The sequence below is a fragment of the Zonotrichia leucophrys genome, chromosome 2 (assembly GCF_028769735.1).
Source record: "Zonotrichia leucophrys gambelii isolate GWCS_2022_RI chromosome 2, RI_Zleu_2.0, whole genome shotgun sequence".
Lineage (NCBI taxonomy): Eukaryota > Metazoa > Chordata > Aves > Passeriformes > Passerellidae > Zonotrichia > Zonotrichia leucophrys.
In genome coordinates, this window is record NC_088171.1 from 147,833,240 (window position 1) to 147,849,526 (window position 16,287).

Consider the following 16,287-nt stretch of genomic DNA (forward strand, 5'->3'; position numbering starts at 1 on the left):
ACAAACTATCTACCTGGGTATGGCTATCACAATAAAAAAAAAAAATCAGTGTGGGTTTGTGGATTCAAGGTGACACTTTTACAAAATATATGTGTACATGTCTTTTTCTCTGAAACTCTCACCAGCCCATCTCTAGGCATTCAGTGACCTGCAGATGTAAGAATAAACAGATCCAAGACAGTGAATAACTGATCCCTATTCTCCATTCGACACCAGTTTTAGCAATGAGACCTTCCTTGGAAAATAAACAAGCTACATAATTAGTCTGCTATCTGGAGTCTCTTCTATTCCTCATTTCAAGCAACATCAATCACTCGCATCCCACGTTATTTCCACTCAAGCACAGCATCCTTGCATCCTTCTTACAGCTATCACAGAGCATTAGTTCTCTGAGAAATGCCAAATCACACAAGCAAAGTGGAACAGAATATTGTTTACAACACTGTATGGAATCCCATAATGTTTTATATTTTCTGCCTAAATTTTATATATTTATATATATATATATATATATATACACACACACACACACACGTTTCCACTCCACATTTGAGCCTTGGCAGGCTCAGAATGATGCTTTACTAGCTCAGTTCACACTCTTACAAAATGTTCATGTAATTCCCTAGTGAACCAGTCAGATGCTGGAAAATATCTTCCAGATCACAACAGCACAAGCCAAGCAACACAGCACCCTTTATAAAAGCTGGCTATTAAAGCATATAAGAGAAGAAATTGAAGAGAAGGGAAGGAAAGGAAAGATGTAATCTGGAACTTTAGGAGACTGCACACCATTTATCTATCACTGTCTCCTGGCCAGCTTGCTGGCTGATGACAAGAGCTACAGATGGAAAAGGTGGGAGGGAGTTCAATGGAAAGCTGTCCAGCTTTTCAGACTGTCAACAGCTCTTCTCTGTTATTTTTTGAGAATTTTTTTTCCAGTTCCCCTGGGGAGAATTGTTCATAGCTTTAATTACTCTCAATTACTAAGAAAGAACATTGAAACAGAAAACAGCAGTTCTTCTCTGCTCCTGAATTTTGTAAGGATCATGTCCCACCCGACTCCCACCAGCTTCACAGGGACCCTCAGAGAGCAATTGCAACAGGTCAGCACAATTTAGGAACAGCTCCTTCCAGGGTTTGGCTGTCTGAAGCCCAGTTATGGGCCAGAGGGACTCATGTTGTAACAAGATCTATACAGTCTCAAACTGAAGCTTCCAAACCTGTAACACTGAGCTTGACCAGTGATGTCTTTTCTAGTGATCTTTTCTCCCAGGTTGAAACTCAACAATTCCCTCAGAACACCCTGTACAGCTGAAGAAAACTCAACAGAGCAAGATTTTAAATATGACATTGTTTTTCTTCTTTCCCTAGCCTTCCCCTTCCTATCTTCAAAAGCCATCTCAGTACAAAGTGAACTGAAGAGAGTAATAAGGTTTTACAGAGATCTGAAGCCTAAATAATGTCTCACCAAGGCATAAAGTCTCCTGAGCCTTTTGTGATAAATAAATGGCATACTGTAAAACACAAATGAGCATCACTGTGGCTGTGATTTCATTGTCCCAATGGGGAACCTGGGCCTGGCACAGGGCCAGCCATGTAATTCAATACTGAGACAGAGCACACAAATGGACCTCAGAAGGAGGATCAATTTTAATGTAATCCCATCTACTAATCAAAAGAGACTGAGGGATTAACATTCACTAGGAAATGTCTGCTCAAAGTTGTCACAGCTCATTGATAAAACAAAAGATATTAAAAAGATAGCTTTGTTTTAATTAAGATACAAAATGCCAATTCCAGGCCTAATTTTAGCTACAAATAATCAGTTATTGATGATGTGTCTGTCTGAATTGTTTTAACCTCTCCAGAATATATTTTTAACTAGATCAGTCAGTGTGGATTGTTTTTTCTTACTGCAAGGAGACAACATTCTCATAGAGTCTTCATCCTCCTGGCATGAGTTGGCCACAGTTTCCTGTTTCCTGTTTCCCCAACATTCATTGTTAGCCCCATGCTAAACCTGGCTCAAGACTCTCCATTCACTCTTGTCACCTGCAAGTCTGAATCCCATTTTTCCATCCTATGCCACACTGAAAGCAGCAAGTCAATCTGCACGCCTCAAAAGGCTAGATGACGCCTCAAAAGCTCAAGTAAGATGTGCCAAAAATAGTTGTCTCTGCATTATCTCATCAGAGAGAGAAGAAAAAACCATGCCTAGTCTAAGCTGGGTGAGTTTTCCAAAATAAGCAGCACTGACTTGCTTGTATCAGCAATAATGTGGCCAACAGGACCAAAGCAGTGACTGCCCCCCTCTGTGGGCACTGGTGAGGCCACACCTGGAATCCTGCCTTGAGTGTCACAGCCCTCATGACAAGAAGGACTTTGAGGTGCTGGAGCATATGCAGAGAAGGGAACAGAGCTGGGGAAGGGTCTGGAGCACAAGTCTGGTGAGGAGCAGCTGAAGGAGTTTAGTCTGGGAAAGGACACTCAGGTTTTATCAGTCAGGATGTTATCCTCACTGAAACAAATCTGCACAGTTCTGCTGCAAATCAGACACAACAAACTCTGGCCTCTGCAAGATTATGGTGGAGAATGAGAAATGTCTGCCATAATTTCACCAAATCTTTGGTATGTACCCGGTCCAGAACTGAATTTTGCATCTGGAGCCTCTGTATCAGGCCATGGATGCAGACAGTTTTGTAGACTCATTGAAATCACAGATTGGCTGAAGTTGAAAGGGACTGTAAAGACCATCCAGTTTCCACCCCCTGCCATGTGCAGGGACCCCTTTCACTGGGCCAGGCTGCTCAGAACCCCATCCAACCTGGCCCTGAACCCTTTCAGGGATGGGGCATTCACAGATTCTCTGGAAAACCTATTCCAGTGGCTCACCACCCTCACAGTGAAGAATTTCTTCCTAACATGTAATCTCTCCTCTCTAAGTTTAGAACTCTTACTCCTAGTAACAGGCAGTCCTGTCACTATCTACCCATGTTCCATCATATTGCTCTTAAACACTGAAGCTTGAATGAGTTTTCTGATTTGACTCAAATCACAGTACATTCTTTTTCCTAATGCTGGTGCTCAAGCAGTCAGACCAAGAAGCTGAGACTAAATCCTACATGGCATCTCACAGTCTGACCAATCCTCTGCTGATCTCCCACTTCCTTCATTCAGACAGGATGGTTTCAAGGTGTGATTTAACTTAAAAGCTCAGGCTTTACCTCTTTGACAAGCACTCTGTTGCCTCCATCTCACTGCTGCGAGCTGTCATTCCTAACTCACCCCAGATCATATCCCAGGCCTGTGGAGAGCTCTTTGTTCCCACCTTGCCCACAAAGTACAGGGCCTCTTCCCCTCCCACCCACTCATTTGCAGTCAGCTGGTGCAACTGTGACTCATCCCATTCTAGTACAGGCTTCAGAAACCTGTTCAAGGCATTTAATAGCTCATCTCACAGTAGCTGTAGCTTTCATAATTAGTTGTGACCACTTAGAGAGGAAAAATTTTTAATAATGCCATTTCCTCTCTGGTTTAAAAGAGGATGGGGTCTTTCCAGAAGGCAGCTGGCAGCAGAGATAAGAATATGTTCCTGCCTGTAAAAATTGGTCCCCACCTCAGTACAGAATCAATCCCAAAATCACAGAATGGGTCAGGCTGGAAGCAACCACAGTGGGTTCACCTGGTCAAACCTCTGCTCCAGCAGGGCCATCCCAGAGCACAGGCACAACATTGTGTCCAGACTGTGCTGGAATATCTCCAGTGAGGGACACTCCACACCCTCTCTGGGCAATCTGTTCAGCACTTGGTCACTGCACAGGGAAGAAATTATTCCTGATGTCCACGTGGAACTTCCTGGGATCAGTTCCTGCCCATTCCTCTTGTACCATTGCTGGGCACACCAAGCAGGGCCCAGTCCCTGCTCTGAGCCCTCCCTGCAGACACTGACAGACAGGGATGAGGCCCCTTCTCAGTCATCTCGAGGCTGAACAGCCACAGCTCCTTCAGCTTTTCCTAATTAGCTCCATTCCCTTCATTATCTCCACTGGACCTGCTCCAGGAGCTCCACATCTCTCTCCCGTCCTGTGTCCCAGAATTGGACACAACACTCCAGATGCCCCTCTCTAGAGCTGAGCAGAGGGACAGGATCACCTCCCTCAACCTGCTGGCAATCAATGACCCTCCTAATGCACCCCAGGATATCTTGGCCTTCTTGGCCACAAGGGCACTGCTGGCTCCAGGGGATCTGCATGGTTAGAACTTGACAGGAGAGGAGAGAGAGATGGGAAAAAGCTGCCTTTCTAGGGAAAGATGATGAGATTTTTGAGAAACACAGATTGCTTATAGGTTGGAAGGTAGGGAACAAAGGTGTGGAGAGGGAAAGCAGTGAATGAAAAGAAGGACATGGACAATCTAGCTTATTTTTCCAGAAAATACAGCAATCTGAAGCACACCTCAGATGAAGGGGCTGCAGATTTCAGTAAAGATATGATGTTTATTTCTGCAGCACTTCAGACTTGTTCAGCACCCAGAGCTGAACATGATTACTGAGACAGAGAAATCAATCAACAGAGAGAAGGAGCTGAGCCTCTTAGACACAAAAAAGCACAAGGATAGACCCAGCTCAAGAACATCCTTCCCAAATTCAATGAAAGGGGAAAACGAGATTTAATTTTGAAAGGGAAGAACTGTCCTCCAAAACCAGAGAAAAGTTATCACAGCTTTTTGTTCTTGTCTAATAGGAAGAAGGGCAAAATAAAAGGTAAAACCCTGGGAGCAGTATCTGGCAGTCAGCAGGGTGGTTTGCTGGGATTGACTCTGAGATGTGACAGAAATGTGGCAGCTTCCCATGCAGGGACAGCAGAGACAAGGACAGAGGACGAGACTGCAGGACAGCAGGAGGCAATGGTCAGCACCTGTCCATGAAATTGGAGATGGGCAGGACAAACCTGCTGAAGAACCACTGAAGTCAGGACGTGTTCCAGTCAGGAATTATGTCTGGGCACATCAACACAAAGCAGTAATGACACAACACAATTTCAGAGGAGGGGCTGTGAAAAAATTTCCCTGTTTCTGCGACAATCTGTTTAAGGGAACTGGGCATAAGAACAGGCCCAAGCAATATGAGAAGTCCATTATATTGAGAGGAATTTTCACAACTCTGCCTCCATTTTACATGAGACCTGGGGAGGGCCATGGAAGATGCTGGCAAAGAGGGGAAAGAGGGAGGACAAGTGGTGAAGAGGTGTTTCTATGCTGAAAGAAAAAAAGAAAAGAATGCCCATTGGAACTTTGCTACCTTTAGCCTTCCTGTTCTAAACCTGTCATTGTGAACACTGGGGCTTTTAACAATTACCGTTTACAATCACAGCTTCATGATGATGGAAAATATTAAATCCTATTATGGCACAGTGGGGTTTTTTCTTGAGAGAGACACTGAATGTTTTAACCAACTGTGGCAATGCAGATGGGTCTCCTTTGAGCCCTGTAGAAGAGATTGCTAATAATTGATTTATTATAGGACAATTTTACCATGCAGACAGAAGAGAAAAAAATGTTTCTAGTTTTGTTTTCCATTGTCACAAGTATCTTATTTTTCTGTGCATATGCTGAGCCCTGGCATTCTGCAGTACCTTTGTATTTCTTCCTCTCCATTTTTCACATAGAGTTCAACATTCTTATTTCTTGCACATTGAATAAACGGAAATTTAATTTTCACCAAAAAAAAAAAAACCAACAAACCAAAGCCAAAAAAATCCTAAGGAAGTTAATTAACAGGTTGGGTAGAGTGTTTCCTTTTTTTTTCCCCCTAATCTTTTTTTTCCTGGGTTTTTTTTTCCTAATGCAGCACCAAACCCAGATTTTGTGAGTGTTTTTTTGCAAGGAAGGCACTGTGACATTTAAAAAGCAAATGCAGAATACATGTTCCATGTACTAAAGCCTAGTGTTATGTGCACTATGACCTAAGAATTTCAGTACTGATAGAAACAAACATAGAAAAAAATAAAACCCTAGAAACATATCTACATATAGATAGGGGTTTATGACCCAAGAAATAGATGCTGGAGTTCACCTTTTCACTTCAGAATACTGGAGACAAATACCACATTGCAGTACCATGTAGGGGGATAGAATATAAGAAAATAAAGATAGTGTAGAAAGTAATCTCACCCCTAAGGAGTTGAAGCTGGGCCAGTTTTCAAAGATTGGGAACAGGCCTGACTTTAGCAGGCCACAGCTGTGACCAATGAGAAGAAGAGTGCTATAAAAGAGTGAGGTGGTTAGTTAAGAAGGGAACTGGAGTTGGCTGGCTGCTTTTTGAAGAAGAAAGTGGCAGTGCTCTGAGGAGCTGTCCATGAGACACACCAAGAAGGTTTGAAACTTTTGCCATAAGGAGACAACAGTATGGAACCCCTGCAATAAGATGGCAACAGTACCAATGATAGAGGCTTCAATGAAAAGCTGAAAATCATCCTGAAATTACAAACTAGACAAACTGCATCTGTGGCACAAGCTGGCAGGATACAGACTGGATGGGTGGTCTGCAAGATCAGCAGGAAATTGGCTAAAAGGTTCCACTCAGGGAGTGGTGATGGTGATCATAGTGTGTCCAGCTCTGGTCCCCACAGCTCAAGAAAGACACAGAAAAATGGGAGAGGCTCCAAAGGAGTGCCATGACCTCATCTCTGAGCAACCACAGAGGGAAATCTCTTCCCTGCAGAGGAGAAGCCTCAGGGGGAATCTCATCCCATGTGTCCAGTAACTATTCCTGGGTAACTACAAAGAGGACAGTGTTTCTACATGAGGAGCCACATGGAGATGGGATGGGGAAATGGTTACAATTTACACCAGAAAAGGTTTAATCCCTGTGTAAGAGGAATTTTTACAGTGAGAATAATCAGTCCCTGGAACAACCCTGCATGGTCATGGTAGAGCCTCCATCCCTGGATGTTTTTCAGATGTGACTGGGCAGGTTGCTCCATGATCCCCTCTTGGCTGCCCTTCTCACAAAAGGCTGGGCTGAATGAACTTTGGACGTGTCTTCCAATCTGGGCTATTCTGTGCAAATGAAGAGTTAAAAAAATGTGTTTTCCAGAAGGTGTGTTTTGTTATATTTTCTCTCAGCTAATACATGATACAAAAATTAATCAGGTGGAAATCTTACCATTTTCTTAGTCCCTCTGACCTCAGCCTCTATTTAAAACCTGATTTTAAACTCATCCTCTAACCACAAATGGAGCCCTTTTCCCTTGCTTACCCATTTTCTTTTTTTTAATTTTCCTTTGACATTTTTTCCTAGTTTGAGGGGGTTTGTTTTGGTTTTGTTTGATTTGGTTTAATTTTTTGCAAACTACATGGTTTAAAAGTTTTTTGGGTTTATTTTTAATCTACATTCAAAGCCATGCCTTTGACATTCACAGAATGCTATCTTTCCCCTGTATTTAGGAAAATAAAAGAGACAAAGGTAAATTGTTTCACTTTCTGTTATTGTAGGCACTCAGCAGTTAGTTCTGCAGAGCGCAACTGCTCCCAGCTTGCCACATGGTGATAGCAAAACCAGGAGTGAAAACCTTCCTCATCCAACAAGAAGCTTTTCCATTAACTTCACAGAAATTGAGAACATTATTACCTCACTCTTCAGCTAAGCATTTCCCTAATTCTTGGCTGAAATAACATTCATTTTACTCAAACCCCAAGCACAGAAACCAGTGTGAATTCTGGTCACCTCCTTCTGGAGCCTCCAGCCTGTGTGATGGGGACTCTGGGGAGACAGTGACCAAATTAAAATGCAGCTCTTCAGCAGAGGCCACGATTCTGGTGAGGCATTGCAATGCTGTGGAGAACACACCTATGGGACCCATAGCAGGAAATCTTCAGGCTGTGAGTGGGTGGGTGTTTGTGTTCAGACTCCAAATGAAAGCCCTCTATTTCCCACAAAACTTTTTGACAGAAATAAAAATATTTTGATGGATCAGAAACATTGTGTCTCAGTGAATGAACATTTTTCATTTAAGATTTTTTTTAAATGTAAATAGCTTCTTTTTCTAAAACAATTACATTTTGACATTTTAAAAGAGTTTTAAAACAAAACAAGCTCTGAACTTTCCAACTGGATCCCTTAATTTCCATATTTTGCCCTAAACAAATTCTAGATCAATACTTCCCACAGGTTCATGTTAATTGAGGTTAAAATATTTTTAAATGCCAAATATTTCACTGTAGAGAAAACAAAAAGGCATGATTAATTTTTCTATTCACAAATAATCTTCATCCCAGTTCTTATACACTAAATATTCTATTTATTCTCAAGAGATTTTATTTCTTAAGGTACCCATACACACAGAAAGGTTTTCTGAAGGCTTTCTTTCCTCTCAAGTAGTCAGAATTTATTTTTAAACCAGCAAGTGCTATGAATCACTTAAGTTAATACTTTCCATTGTACACTACTTTGTATTCATCAACAGAGAATTTCATCTTTTTTCAGGCAGCTTTGTCAAGGTGCCACAAGTCTCACCTAAGCATAATAATTCTGCATTTCCTACCATCTTTATTACTTTGTTGATCATTAAATCAATGATCTGAAAAAAAAGGATGCATTCAACACTGATTTGAGGCTTACAGTAGGTGTGCTGAGACTTGACAAATAATCATAAACAAACCAAGATAAATATTGCCCTTAAAATTAAAAAAGAGGAGTTTGTCTTCTACCTCAGCAGTTCCAGTGCTACAGAATGAAGCAGCAAAATGTTTAAATTATTAGTTCAGATTCCTGGTGAAAACCCACCCTCCTGACCTGCAGATCTTGAGCAACCTGGTCTAATGGAAGGTAGTTGGGGAGTCAGAATGAGAAGATCTTTGAGGTCCCTTCCAACTCAAACTGTTCTAGGATTCTGTGGTTGATCCAGCCAGAGCAACCACAGAAACAAAGTGAGCAGGAGTCACTGGGTAGAGCATTGCACAGTGGTGGAGAGAGAAGGAAAAAACCATTTAAGTTGTCTTCTTTACATATTGGCAGCAATATCTATATATCACTTGGTGAGAAATTTAGATTTTTGGGATTTTCAGTATGTTGTGGATAGAAGCAAGATGGAGAGCACAGGGTGTTGCCCTGGGTTTCTTCTTCATACTCCTTCCTTCTTCATGGGTTTGGGTGACATTTTGTAATTGGGCAGAGAAGAGTACATTGCAGTTCTTTGGGATCAGTTATTGGTTAAAAGGGAAAATAATCCAGGTGTCAGTTCTTAATTGGATAGTTTAGTCTTAAAATGGCTAACAAGACATTGTTAGCCACTGAATCACTGTCTCAAGTGCCTTCAATCCAGACCCAGAGAAACCAACAACTGGAACCCTCACACATCAAAGAGGACACAGGAGTGAAAATTTCTGGAAGTTTCCAGAACATATCATCCACTACAGAGAGGAACAACTGGATGAGCAGGGCACCAGCAGAGTTGTGCAGCAACTGTCTAATCACAGGCTGGAGAAAGGTCACAAATTTCAATGGTGGCTACAACCACACATGTCAGCATCAGCAGCATCTCAGCAGCCTCTGCACCACCAGGCACAGCTGGTGAGGGCACCCCAGGCTGCGCTGGCACTCACATTCCCAGCTGGAGAGTGGCTGCTGTGAGAGATGCTGGTGTGAGACACTTGGGAGCTGCAGACAGAGGCACAGTGACTTTGTCTTACAAACACCATCCAGGGTGACAGGCCTGTGTGTGGAGTGGGGGAAGGCAGCCATGGGCCAGGGGCTTGGTTTACTCCTTGGAATCTTTTGGATTTTTTTCCTCAGTTCTACACACTTCAGGCTTTATGTATTTACCTGGTATACTGCTGCTCTCCTTGACTTCAGCAAGAGCCAGGAAGACTTGCAGTGAGTGAGGCAGGATAAATCTGCAACCACACACACGGGAAGTTCAGGCTCTACAGTAACAAAAGGAGAATTCCATGAGAGTTCTCATGGAGACAGTGATGACTTAACGTCATAGAAGCACAGAATCATAGAATGTCCTGAGTTGAAAGAGACTCACAAGGATAATGGAGTCCCACTCCTGGCCCTGTATAGGATGTCCCAAGAGACCCACCATGTGACTGAGAGCATTATCCAAATATTTTTTGAGCTCTGTCAGGTTTGGTGCTGTGACCACTGCCCTGGGGAGCCTGTTCCAGTGCCCAAACACCCTCTGGGTGAAAACTCTTTTCCTAATATCCAAACCTGCCCTGACAGCTTCATGCTGTTCTCTTGAGCATAACTGCTGGTCACCACAGAGATCAGTGCCTGCCCCTCATCCTCCCTTCATGAGGAAGGTGTGGACTACAATGAGGTCTCTGCCCTCAGCCTCTTCTTCCTCAGCCTGAACATGCCAAGTGACCTCAGCTACTCCTTGAGTGCCTTCCCCTCCAGGCCCTTCACCATCTTCATGACCTTCCTTTGGACAATTTCCAATAGCTCTGTGTCCTTACATCCTCAGCCTCTCTTATTGCCACTCTAACAGCAGTTGTAAGAATTCAGGTGCAATTCTTTCCAAAAATTTGTGGATTTACTAAGTACTAGACATACTTCATACTTTTGGAAACCAGCTTTCAACTCCTTTCCCCACACAGAATAAGTTATTAAGGTACAAATAAGAACTGATGGTGAATAAGGGAAATTTCCTCCACTAAATGTGTTTTTAGTTTGTTTTTTTTTTCCTCTTAATGTGAACTATAACCTCTGCAAATACCAGAAGAGTGCCTATTTCTTTGAGAGGATCTGTACGTTCCCATAAATGCACCCACACAAAGTGCTAAATTACTCTTCCAAACAAAGGGTGCTGCATCTCTGAACCACTACAGAGGTGTGCATGAGCTGTCTCTGAAGCAGCTCTCTCAGGAGCAAGGAACAGAGGCTGCTCTGCTTGGGCTAAAGTCCTCTTCTCCCAACATCTGTGCACCCCAGTGATGTCCTGCTGCAGCTGAGCACCAGGCTAAGTTATAGTGCCTCTGTTATCCAAGATAGCTCATGGATCTTTGCATCTTTCAAATCCAAAAGCTGCTTCTGAACAAGCTACATTTTTGCCAAATATGCCATTTATTCCCTGATTACATCTTAGAAACAAAATCCTTTAGTATGCATAATGTAAAGAAAAGCTGGGAATTTTTCACCATTTTTCCCCTGTCCTAGACCAGCAACCAGCCAGGAGTGCAGAGTGGGGCATCACACAGAGGAAGGTGATGACAGATCACAGGAAATGTGGTCCTGCCCTCCAAAATGCCAGAACAGACTGGAAACCAGAATGGCAAAGGTAGTAGGAATGTGTATGATTGATTGAAAACAAAAGATCACTTATGCCATAAAGACAAGTGTGAGGGGTTTTTGGAAAAGAGGGATAAGGCTCAGGATGTCTGTCCCCTGTTCCATATTTTGACAATAAATAAGTTTACACTCAATAAAAGGACATACATCTACAGCGTAAATGGCTGTTCCTCAACTATTTGCCCAGGCTCATGTTCAGACAGTGAAGGCAAAGCTTGAGCATGATTTCTCTGTCCTAAAGCATGCATTTTAAAGGAGTTATCTGGGTAGCACCTTAGAAGTATCTACTTCTCTGCCCTGTCCACAGAAAGAAAGCTGGTGGCTACTTTGAATGAAGCTGAATCTACTAAAGTAAACTGAAATAAATTACCCTCATGATCAGCATCTCAAACAAAATGCACTCCTAGGCCTGAACACTACCTGATAGAAGAATTATCAATGTCATTTCAGCATGGGGATCCTTGTGTAAAATGTGAGGGGGGATGAGCAAATTTCATTGCAGTTCAAAGTACTCCAAGATTATATGAGTGGTCCCCAAAATTAAAGGGGCTGCGATAGGGCACAGCATTTATCCTCTGATGGTCAGGCTGCATCTAACTAAAGTCTCACAGGATGAGCTAGAGCCAATATCCCTCTAATTTTGTACCTGTGCTGCCACCACAGGAAATATTCTCACCCAATGCAAGCCTGCATTCCACAGTGGGAGCAAACAGAGGGGCATCACCTCCACACAGCTGAACTCCAGAGGTGGGACAAAGGCAGAAAAGAGGATTTCTGATGAGAACATTATCCCCATCACAAATGCACCATGGCTGAATAACCATCTTGATTATGAGATGAACTGGAATGGACAGTGCTTAAACCCAGATACACTTCAGCACTCACATGGTATAGCTGGTAGCACACACAGATTTTTAAATCATGTATCTGCCTTAAGACTAAGAAATACTGTTCTTTCTAGCCAGAATAAGCTACAGGGATTCTGTTGCCAACCATAACATATAAAAGAACCTATAAAATTACAGTCACACACTAAGGCATATGTCTCACATTTAACTGAATGTTTATCTTGTCAGGAAATTCAGCTAGACCATGCCAACATTTTGTTTCATTCATGCTGTCTTCAAAATCATCTGTTGTTAGGGAGGAAAAGGAAGGGGAGAGAAAAGAAAATGCAACAAAATGATCTATATATGTACATATACATATATATAAAAGAGACAAAAATATATAATAAAATATAATATAATAAAATTAATCTCATAAATAAGGCTCAAACCCAAAAGCATCATATAAAGGACTCCATAGTAACAGCATTCACCTTTACTTTACTTCACATAGATTGAAGTTGCCATCCTAAATTTCATCTGTAAAATAAACAATGATTCTGAAATTCTAAGTCACAACATGTGCCCTTCACACATCTACAACATGAAGTGGAGTCCTTGATTTCTGATAAGCCTCATTCTGCTGAAAGGTTTTGTGGGTATTGGTGCTGAGGAAGTCACCTTCACACACTACAGACCTGGTATCAGCCACTCCTGAAGAACACACTCATCAGAAAAATCAATTGGAACACAAAAAAAGCAAAAGAGTGAAAATGCAGCTACTTCTTTCAAAATTATCTAAAATATCTTTATTTCACTCATATTAGGAAAAAATATTTCCTTACTTAAAACACAGCTTACACAAGTAAATAATTCATCATCATGAATTATTTAGAGATATGTGGACTTAATATGTTTACAAGTCCCAAGCTGTTTTACAAAAGAGGAAACATTTATATAATTGGCCCTCAAACTCTTTTAAAATGCTCCTGTGATGCTTAGGGTTCTGATTATCAGTGGCACTGGTCCTGAAAGAAAAGCTTTTATAAACAGAGTGTTTGGTGGGAAGATGAGAGCAGTGGGAAATGACTAAGTGAGGTGATCTTTTCTTAGTAATTGCTGATTATTGCTGCTGAACAAGATGATTCTTCCAAACACCATCCTGTAAGCCTTGAGTTATCTCAGGTGTGGTAAAAGGTCTCCAAACCAGACAGAATTAATCACTGACCTGAGGCATCATCTCCCAGAACAGGCATGTGCCTGGACAGACACAGGGCAAGCCAGACCCACTGCACTGCAAACAGAACCTTCCCCCTGCAGGGAGTATTCCACAAATCCCCAGAGGAAGCCACTTATGCTGAGGAATAAACCTGCCCTTGACAGCCCAAGAGGGCTTTTGATAAGTTCATTTTCACCTCTGTCCTGCTCTGCACACCACCCTCCTCCCAGAGTTGCTGCCAGTTTCCCCTGGATATCTCCATTGTCAGAATTCCTCATGGAAATGCTTTTTGCAGGTGCTGCCAGACCTCCTGCCTCACTCTCAAAACTCTCTCTGAAAGTTCCTGATGACCCTGGTCCTTACAGCTTAGAAAATTTTAGAAGCCATTCACTTTCTGTAATAAAAGTATAAAAAGTTGGACTAGATAAAGCCCTAAGAAGGCTGCTCTGACCCCACAGGTGACCCTGATTTTAGCAGGTGATTGGAATAGATGTTCCTCCCAACCAGAATTGTCCTATGAAACTACCCTGTGAACAAAAATAGCTTTTTGCCATTCACTTCATCAGAGAGTAAGTGCAACAGCAGTACCAGAAAGAAGCAAAGACTGGCTAAGAAAGACAGGCAAGGAAGATTGTCATTCCTGGTGCTCCCTTTATTAAGGTAACCTCAACTCAGAGAAGTCCACACAAGAAACATCTACTCCAAGAGTAAAACACTCTGTGCTTTGCCTGTTCTGCCTCCAGCTGAACCCTCAAACTCCAAAGAGTCCCAGAGGAGACACAAAGGAGATTGATGTCCTTGGATCTCCTGGTTGTAATAAAGAAAAACAAAACAAACAAACACACAAAAAAAAAACCACACACACACAAAAAAATAAACAAAAAAAAAACCTCAGGTGCATTGTGGAAAGGGCTTACCTCTGTGTTGGATCTTATAAAACCATTTCTGTTAGCTGACATTTCTTCATGCAATATCCTGACAGGTTCTGCTCTGGGGGAAGCACCTGTGCTTGTACAGACAGCAGGCACCTGGCTCTGGGAGGAAAGCAAGGCAGGAGTGATGGTGCAGCCCCTGTGTTCCTCCTACCTGCAGGTGAGGTGACCAAAGTAGCTCCAGGCATATCCTTGTCCATTCCCATCCCAGCCACAGGTTTCAGTATTCAAACAAGTGAAGGAGTCCCACCACAGCTGGGTTTTATTATATATAATGCAGGAATTTCAAATTAGAGCATTCAGGCCTTGCTTGTTGTCTTCACTGTCTCAGCACTTTGAGTTTGTATCTTTTATCTGGAGACAATGTCTCATCACTTGTACCCAACACAGTCAATTAACTCCCTCTTTTCAGAGAACACTTTTCCTCATCCAGGCTGTGCTAGGCTAGAGGTTGGACTTGATGAGCTTTAAGGTCTTTTCCAACTTAAATTGTTCTATGATTCTGTGATTCATCTACTAGGCGTTCCTCGCCTTTGATCTACCATCTGACAATGCAGCAGAGATCCATGTTGCACTGCTGATTCTGGCATTAGATGTGTCCTAATTTCATCTAACTAACCTATTTCAGGGTACCCTATCCCCACTGCATCTCTGCCACTTTTAGCTTATTGTCATGGAGATTTTGAAGCTCAGAGCAGAGAAACATGTACACGCTAAACTGAATTTCACCCATGCAGAGCCCAAGTGAGAGGCTGGGTAAACCCTGGGAGTGGGCAGGAAAAAACCAGATCAATCCCCTTGACCACATTGTGCAGCAATAACTCCAGGGCTCATAATTCAGCAGCAATCTTGACATCTGCTGTTTGTCCCCAAGCAGGAGCAGGGAGCAGTGGAGCAGAGTAGCCATGGTTACATCTCAGCCGCTGCTGCTGGTCACTCCCATGTTGTTGGGTGACTCCATGATCACAAAGTCCCAGCCTGGGACAAGCTGGCTTAACAAGTCATCTGATGCAGCCCATTTCACCCTATATATTCTGATTATGACTCTGGATAATTATTAACTTCCCAAGGATATTAATTAACTTGCTCTGAGGGCCTTGCACACCTAAGGTAGCGTTAGGCAGTCACGCAAATTAATCACTACAGGGCACTGCAGATCCAGCAGCTGCCAAAAACAAAGGGAAGACATTCCCCCCACTGCCAGAGTCCAAAGTGCCTTCAGCATGTGCTGCTGTAGGCAAGAGGGTTATGCTGGTGTGTATTTTTAATTCAACTAGCAGAGACTATTTCTGCACTCCGACGTCTGATGCTGAGCTAGCCCACCTTCTGTTTCTCCATCAGGGTATTATTATTAGCTGCACTAAACCAATGAGCTCCTCAGCACAGCAAGTTTGATAAAGCACTAATGTCACCCACTACCAACACAAGGCACCTAAAGAAAACAAGGCCTAATTTACAATGCTACTAAAAATTAGCAGAAGTCTGATGATCATTCTTCACTAGCTTTTTTCATTGTTTTTTTTTTTTCCCAACAATCTTTCTTCCCTCTTCAGACAAAAGAATTGGTGCAATCCAAAAGAATTGAAGCAATCCAAATGAATTGATGCAATCCAAAATCTATTCCTCCCTTCCCCACCATAAAAGAAAGAACACATCTAAGGGCTTTTCACGTCACCTTCTGGAATTATTATTCATCTCCATTTCATCCATTCATCCATATGGACATCTTTCAAAAGAGTAGCCTTGCTGAAATAATGTCTATCTGCCTTGTAATCTTCTGCCTCACAATGCCCCTGACTTTGCTGCCTGGTTCCCCAAGCAAAGACAAGGGATGTTCAGGTGGTTGTGACATCCCAGGCTAAAACAGGCTAAAACAGCAGCTTGACTTTGATCCATCCATGGGAGCCAACAAAAGGTTTTCGACCCAGAGGGCTCAGGCTTTCTCAAACAACAAGCTCTTCACAGCCTTGTGCATTATCTTTCCTTCTGAAAGGACTTTTGTGCACGGGGATG

General features: G+C 42.5%; 1 protein-coding gene across 4 annotated transcripts in view; it reads right to left on the reverse strand.

Moving 5' to 3' along the window:
- The window catches only part of FAM135B (family with sequence similarity 135 member B), a 205,570-nt gene that overhangs the window by 182,944 nt on the left and 6,339 nt on the right, over nt 1–16,287 (reverse strand). Inside the window, exon 1 of one of the 4 annotated variants that reach the window (XM_064706721.1) lies at nt 9,824–9,872. The exons of the other annotated variants lie outside the window; for them this stretch is intronic. The gene's annotated coding sequence lies outside the window, so the exon portion shown is untranslated. Of the gene's footprint in view, nt 1–9,823; nt 9,873–16,287 lie in introns of those variants that run through there. 4 annotated transcript variants of the gene reach the window in all.